Here is an 8,347-nt window from a genome sequence, read left to right as displayed (position 1 = left end):
TTTGAAATATATTTGAAGTGCTGTCTAATGAGGCCTCTAAAAAGTAAGTGTGTTTAGAGTCTACAGAATTCTTAAAAAGACCTTGTCATTCACCCTTCCTCCTTACTCACCTATGAAATACATTACAAAGAAGCTATGTCATTTAAAAATTTTTTGAATTAAGGTATAGCTGATTTACAGTGTTTTGTCAATTCCTGCCGTAGTGCAAAGTGACCCAGTCATATATATATGTATATGTACACACACACACACATACATTCTTTTTCTCATGTCATCCCCCATCATGTTCTATCCCAAGAGATTGGACAGAGTTCCATGTGCTATTCAGCAGGATCTTGTTGCCCATCCATTCTAAATGTAGTAGCTTGCATCTACTAACCCTACCTCCAGCCCATTCCACTCTCTCCCACTGCCGTGGCAACCACAAGTCTGTTCTTGTCTGTGAATCTGTTTCTGTTCTGTAGATAGGTTCATTTGTGCCGTATTTTAGATTCCACATACAAGTGTTATCATATACTATTTATCTTTCTGTTTTCTCTGCTCTTCATGTAGATGGCTATTTTTCATCTTTGTTTCTGGCTTTAAATATTATTTCCTTGGAATGACCTCCTCTGATAAATTATTTAAGTACCATCTGTGGTGGAGCCTGCAGTTTAAATATTCACACTTCCGTACTCCCTTTTATTCTCTGAAATAGAGCCCTAAGTTTTTTTTTTCTTCTTTTGAAAAGAAATCTCAAACTTAGAGAAAAGTTGCAACTTCAGAACAAATAGCCCCCTTCCCATTTCCCAAATCATATGTGAATAAATTTCTGACATATTGCCTCTTGTGTCCCAGTACTTTAGTGGACATTTTTTTAGTGGGCATTTCTTACAGTAAAGGACGTTCTCCTACATAATCATAATACAACCATCAAAATCAGTAAATTAACATTGATATGTTACTACCATCTAAGCCATAGACCCCATTAAAGTTTCACTCGCTATCCCAATAATGTATTTTGAAAAGGTTCTAGTTCAAGATCCTGTATCACATTTAGTTGTCATGTCTTATCCAGGAAGGGATCCGTAGTGTCCTTGTTACTTTCTTGACCTTGATACTTTTGAAGAGTATAGGCCATTTTGTATAAAGTTTCTCCTGTTTGTGTTGTCTGATGCTTCTCATGATTAGATTCAGGTTATACACCCTCAGGTTTCAAAACTCCGGGCTGGGACTCAGTCCCATGCCATGAATGCTTACTTTGTTTGGTTCCATGTAATGACTTTAAAATTGAATTTTTGAGGAAGAAAAGAAGTGGAAACTCTGATTTTAATTAGGGTGACATAAACTTGGCTGAAAAAAAAACCTCCCATATTTTCCAATCCCTCCCAAAACTAGCTGTGGCCATATGATTTAGTTTTGGCCAATGAAATGCAAAGCGAAGGGTAATGTGGAAATTTTCTCAGATGGAAGTCTTTTCCTTTCTTTGCCTATTCCTCTTCTTGTTGGTCTGGGATTGATATGCCCTGGCTGGATCTGCAGGTGCCATATTTGACCATGAAGACATGTCCAAAGGAGAAGTGATGGTTCCCAAGTTAAGCCCATGGTTTCAGAAGATAAATTAAGGAGAATGTGACAACTGGTTGAATGTGAGGTGTGAGAGAGAAAGACTCAAAGTTGATGTTCAGGCTCTTGGCTGGGGGAACTGCTGAATGATGATGCTGTTCACTGAGAAAGGGAGCCCAGAAACGAGGGTGAAATTATTTGAGAGGGTAGGACAAATTCATTTTTGGGCAAGTTGAGTTTGAAGAACTTAACAGACATGTGATGGCGTTCCCTAAGGTCATAGACATTGGAAATAGATCTTAATACCAACATGGTAGACAGAGGGATCAAATCACGATTCTGATTATTGGAAAGGGGGCCTGGAGGGGAGACCTTGAGCATCTTGTTCATTCTCACTGCCACCATACCTCTTGTTTCCTGAGCACTGACCATACGTTGGATACTATGGAGGCTGGGCCCCAGGACCAAATGGCTTAGGGGCACTGTACCAATCACTGGAGTCCTCATTCTAAAAGGGAGTACTGGGGACAGATTCCTTCTGCAGATCTTTAGCTAGTTTACTCCTCCTGTGGGAAGAAAAAAAAATTTTTTTTCCCCCAGTGAGTTCTAAACCCCGCTTTCTCCTTTTCTGGGCAAATGTACCTTACCTTATGCTCTCCACAGACTAAGTCTGTGAGGAAGATACTATTATACCCATTTTACAAGTGGGGAAACTTAGGCTTAGAGAGACAGGTTGCTTGGAGTTACTTTATAAGCCAAGTAGTCTGACTTAAGAGATTCAGCTTTTAAACACCATGCTCTCCTGCCTTCCAGCAGCCCATGCCTGGAGAATTTTACTCCTGGTGGTGTTTCAAAACTTACAAAGAATATTCACATCTTGATATGATTTGGTCCTTTGTGGAGCAGATAAGGCAGACATTTGTAACCCCCATTGGAGATGAAGGAACTAAGGACTGGAAAGATTAAAAGACATGCCCAAGGTGACCTGCTCATGAATAGCAGAGTTGGATAAGGATTGTGATCTTCTGTTGCCTTACAGAGCACTTTTCCCACAGGACCACCTTACGTCCATTTTTTTTAGGATCTTTATTTAGGCACTCTTAGCTTCTCAGAAGTACGTAACACCACAGGCTGACATTGTGATACTCGGTACTTTGTTAGAATGTACCCAGGATTTTGTTTTTTTATTCCTGTTTGGTGAGGCTAACAAATCAGGAGATAATTGCCATTGAAAGGATATTTTGGGAATTCCCATTGTGGTGCAGCAGAAACAAATCTGACTAGTATCCATGAGGACATGGGTTCAATCCCTGGCCTCGCTCATTGGGTTAAGGATTTGGCATTGCCATGAGCTGTGATGTAGGCTGGCAGTTGCAGCTCTGATTTGAGCCCTAGCCTGGGAACCTCCCTATGCCTCGGGTGTGTCCCTAAAAAGAAAAAAATAAATAAATAAAATAAAAATACTTAAAAAAAAAAAGAAATATATTTTGTTACTTACCGTTCCCAGGAGGACTTGGGAAGGGCCACATGGGGAAGTACCAGGGTCAGTCAGGAGGCAGAAGGAGCAAGGGGCCTCAGCATTTATTGTGGTTTCCATGGGTAAGGCAGGTATGTATACTGAACAAATTTAGGGTTGGATAATTTGAGTGATTTTGGCAGGCTTTGAGCTATAGGGATGGTTGCTAGTTGTCTGATACCTGGCCCCTATGTGATTTAGTGCAGAGGGATAATATCCCAGACTGCAGGAGTTTGACAAAAAGAAGGTGGGTGGGGGCGTGGATTGGAAATTGGCCGATTTGCATGTCAAAGACATGTTCAAAGGCAACTTGTTTGCTCTCTCCAGGAATTGGCTAGCCCTGTGAGGGGCAGTCCCTCCCTGGGTCCAGAAGGCCCCAAAATGTCAAAACATCATAAAATATAGAAAACAAAAACATGATGAATAGAGTCTCACAAGATGAGAAGTGGAGGCTCAATGGACAGGGGAATTGGCCTTGGTTATCTGATGTGTCTGCCCTCCCTGTGGCATTGGTGTTGTCAACCCACAGCTCAGTGTGGCAAAGGCTCTGTGTACAGGAAACCACTTCACAGCTGGCTGGTTGGGGCAGAGGAGGGTCCAATAATTGAATCTCTCCAAGCAGAAAACTGTGTAAACCCAGACATTCTCCCGAACTAGGAATTACAAGTAAAAAATAAAGGGAATTACAAAGGTATTCTACCATAGTTCTTGCAGCAGATCGAGCCAGTCTTTGTAACTTCAAATTCACAAGAATATTGCAATGAATTTCCAATTTATTATTTAAAATTGGCTGTCTTCTCTGAATTGTGCAAAGATTCAGTGTCATCATAGACAACCTCAACCAAGACTTTAAAAAATAGAAACACTGCAAGTAACTGATTTTCATGAGTTGGTGTTTGGTGAAAACATGCTGGAGATTGCCTTTCTTTCCTTGTTGGTCACTAGTGTTGGCCCTCCTTGTTTTCCAAGTTGTTGTGGGAATAGGGTGCAACAAAAGCTTTTCTAATGCAAGTTAGCCTGTCACTCCAAGACCTCTGGTGTCCAGAGGGATTTCTGGGGAGAAGGTGCATCAGTTTGCATAGAGAACTCAGATAATTTTCTAGTAGGAAAGGGGTCAGAGAGGCTGTATAGCATAGTGCTTAGAAGCTTGGGCTCTCTTGTCAGACTACTTCATTTCAAGTCCTGCTTCTGTTACTTATTTGCATGTGATCTTGGGCAACAAATCTCTGTCTCAGTGTTCTCGTGTATAAAATGAGATGATATGGTCATGATGAAAAAAACATACATACATATATAATTATTTACTTATATACATTTATTTTTTATTAATATACATTTATATATGTTGATATCAACATATATGTGTGTATGTATCAACAGAAGGCCAGGCATGGAGGAAGAGCTTAATAAATCCAGTCATTATATCAGTGATATTCATTCCTCTCCCAGTCCCTTTTTTATGAGACTTAGAGATCTCTTTGGATGGATAGGAATGCCTACTGGCAGCTAATGCCTAATGGCAGAGAAGGAAAATCAAACTCTGGCAATAAAATTATCTCAAAGGAGAGCAGTGTCCCAACCATTGACCCAGTTTAACACTAGACTAAGAATAGATTGGGATGGTTTCAACTCAGATTTGCAGTATGGGACCCTAAAGGTCCTAGAAGGGAACATGTGATGAAAGGTTTGAGAGTTTGCATATAAGTTCAAAGAGCTGGAACCTGGAAGCTGAAGAGCGGAGGTGGATCATTGTGTCCTGTACAGGGCCTGGACTACGTGGGCATCCATGTTACAGCAGACACCCCAACTGTACTGAACTGGCTTTCAACAGCGACACCTTGTGGCAGCCTTGGGGGTGAGGGGAGATGAAAATGAGCCTGCTAGGGAATGGATCAAACTTCTCTCTTAGGGTTTCTCTTTGCCTGGAGTTTGGGGGTGACCCTTGGATTAACTAAATCTTTGGATTTTGGACCATGGGAAGGGAAATCCAGAGGGAGATCCTGGATTTCTTGTTCCTATGAGCATGGTGAGAAGGCATGAAATTTATTGGAAAAGACTTGTGATTGTTAATAAAATGGGCCATATGTGTTAAACACATGGGAGCTCCTTTCACTCTCATAACAAATCTTTAAGATTGTGTTATTATACAAATCCCTGTTGAAGGCTGACCAGGCACTGTGTACACTGGTTCCTGGCTACAGCTCTTCTCTCTTCCCTTGTCACCTGCTGACTAATTTGTTCTGATCCAGCCAGGTCACACTGGTTTCCATTCTCTTGTGTGAATAAGCTGAATTCTTTCCCACTTCAAAACTTGTGCATTTGCTGTTCCCTCTGCTTGGAATGCTGTTCCCTAGATCTTTGCATGACACATTTATTCTCATCTGTTGGGTCTCACCCTAGATATTACCTGTTCAGATTTTCCCATGCACACCCCTCCTCCATGTTAGTCTCCATCACATAACTCTAACTCTGAAATGATTTTTGTTACTTCTTGGCTTGTGGGGCTAGAGAGTGTTTCCCCAGCTGAATTGTAGGCCCCAGGATAATGACTTTGTAGTGCTGCTCAAGGTCATATCCCCACTGGCCTTAGCAGTGCCCACTACATAGTGTAGTAAGTACTCCACATATATTTGTTGAAAGATTTAGTGATACCTCTTTAATTTATTTATTTTTGTGATAAAAAACATAATAAAATCAATCACTTAACCATTTTAAAGTGTATAGTTCAATAGGGTTAAGTCTGTCCACATTGTTGGGCAACCAATCTCCAGAACTTTTTGATCTTTGCAAACTGAAGTTTCTATAACTATTAAACAAAAACCCCTCAGCACCTTCTCCCTGGCCCCAGCCTCTGACAACCAGTTTTACTGCCTGTCTCTATGAATGACTACTCTAGTACTTTGTATAAGTGGAATCATACAGAATTTATGTTTTTGTGACTGGTCTGTGTCACTTAGCATAATGTCTTGAAAGTTCATCCATGTTGTAAAAATATGGAACGCTTCATGAATTTGCATGTCATCCTTGTGCAGAGGCCATGCTAATCTTCTCTGTATCATTCCAGTTTTAGTATATGTGCTGTTGAAAAGAGAGCATCATTCCTCATTTTTCAGACCAAGTGTTGGGGGTACAGAGAGATGGAACAGCTCTTCCACAGTCACACAGTTATTTATATTCTTGCTGCTCCACCCATATCTCCTAACCCTTACCTCTTAGGTGTGCACTGGCCAAACAAATGCATTTGTATTTCCCTGTCTGAGGATTTTCTCTGGTTATAACCTTCTTTACCCACCTGAGTGACAATGTAGAAAAGCTGGCGGAATCACACCTCCTTCCAGAAGCCTTCCTCTATCACTCTGTCAGAGACTGATGGGAGTCCATGGAGAACGACCCCAGGCCTGTCACCAACCTCCCTTCCCCTGGGTGAGATTACTGCAAGATGTGCTCACATGTGCAAGAGCTAGCTGTGTGCATCTTTCCCCAGCTTCGTGTTCTTGACATCATGCACATGGTTTGAAATCAGCCATGGTGGGAAGATTTACACCATGGCAATGGGCAAAATGCTGCACATCAAAGCTTTTCACTTTTCTCCAGAGAGTTAGTCATTAAAACACTCATGGCACACAACTGGATATGTTTTATGCTGTCTCCCCGAGTTCCCACCAGGATTAAGCTCCAGTTGTCCAAAGTGGTCACTTGCTTGATAATTCACCTTCTCTTGGCTGCCTTCTCTCCCCCTACCTCACATCTCCTCTTCTGTTTCACTTACATCCCACTTAAACCACTTGCATCTTGACTTCTGAGAAACTCCAAACTAAGGCGTACAACTAATAAGTGATGGAGCCAGGATTTAAAACCAGGCCTGTCAGATTCCAAATCCCTGTGTGTTTCACTAACACCCACCACCTCTCGTGCCTCCTTTATTCTTTCAGGGTGGCAGATGTCCTCTAGATGGGGGGGGGGCGCTCTTAGGAGTGAGACAAATGCATTATATTGATGTAATTAGCTGGCAATTAAGAAGTTATCCTTCTTATGTTAAGGGCTGGATTAATTGGATAAAACATGAAGAAATCTAATTTACTTAGTAAATTATTCTTTATGTTAAAAAATGATTTTAAAACATAGTCATGGTTTCCATAAAACTTGGAGGCACCAAGACAGATTTTATTGCTCTCCTGTGTAATGATCCACATCATGCTTCCACTGCATGCTTATTATAATTTACTGTTTATGGTTTCCAACTCTGTTTAAAGATGGGTTTGAATATTCAAGGGCCTCACCAGGTGGTTTAACAGATTTAACACACTGATGGTTGTAGTTGCAACCTAAAGAGACCCTTAGCGAGGTTTGTTAAAGTGCAGCCTAATAGACCCTCAGCTGGAAAGATGCTAAAGGAGAATAGGAAAAGCTTAGCTTTGGGACCTTATATTTTTGTTCACAAGGGAGAGGAATTCAGCTCAAATGGACCCCAATGCTTCAGGAAATTGGAAAGTTCAAGGATGCAGATTTAGCTTCAGGCATGGCTGAATCAGGGGTTGCTTGCTAAAGATGTCTCTCTCCTTTACTAGACTATAAGCTTCATAAGGACAGGTGCCTTCTCTGTTGTATTCATTGCTGTATTCTTTGTCATATAGGACAGTGCTTAGCATAGAGTAATCATAACACATATTTACATTGCGCTTTGTAAGGAGATTGTAATATTCTAAGTGGTCTGCACATATGAACTCATTTAATCCTCTCAATGAAGTAGGTAACTATTAATGATCTGCATTTTTCTACATGGGGAAACTGAGGATACCCCTCAAAACCTACTAATCTGCTCCCTCAGATTCATTTAGCCTGGAGTTTTTATGTCCCTGGTAAGACCTCTATAGCTTCCTCTGGGGTCTTTAAAATTAGGCAGTGGAATATTCAGAATCAAACCCGTCTTGGTACCAGAAAATCTGAGATGCTGAGAAAAAACCAGAATTTCTCTGTAGATGTCATGAAGAATTTATCACTTTGGCAGAACTTGATCCAGGTTTTGTGGGGCCCGAAGCTTACCCAATTTGGGGATCTCTCTGTAGGAAAAAGAATATAAAATTATGAATATAAAATTAGACACAAAAGGAAGTATTTATTTAGAATGCAAAGATTAATCAAAACACAGGATTGGAACCTTTGGATATTTAAATTCCATTCTTATGAGCTCTCTGTAGGTAATTAATCAGAAGTATGGACCTGGAGGGGCTTTATTCCTGGCACCTGGCTTCCCCTCCTATCTAGAGCCCTCCACAAGCCCGGTGT

The 8,347-nt window shown here is 41.0% G+C and overlaps 1 non-coding gene across 1 annotated transcript; it reads right to left on the bottom strand.

Moving 5' to 3' along the window:
• Window positions 1-6,048: 6,048 nt before the first annotated feature.
• LOC125128585 (U6 spliceosomal RNA) lies at window positions 6,049-6,157 on the bottom strand. Its single transcript, XR_007135284.1, has one exon. It is a non-coding gene; the product is annotated as a U6 spliceosomal RNA (small nuclear RNA).
• Window positions 6,158-8,347: the final 2,190 nt, after the last annotated feature.

The sequence above is a fragment of the Phacochoerus africanus genome, chromosome 5, assembly GCF_016906955.1.
Source record: "Phacochoerus africanus isolate WHEZ1 chromosome 5, ROS_Pafr_v1, whole genome shotgun sequence".
Classification (NCBI taxonomy): Eukaryota; Metazoa; Chordata; class Mammalia; order Artiodactyla; family Suidae; genus Phacochoerus; species Phacochoerus africanus.
Note: the sequence above shows the minus strand (reverse complement) of the source record. Positions and strands in the feature narration are given on the sequence as shown.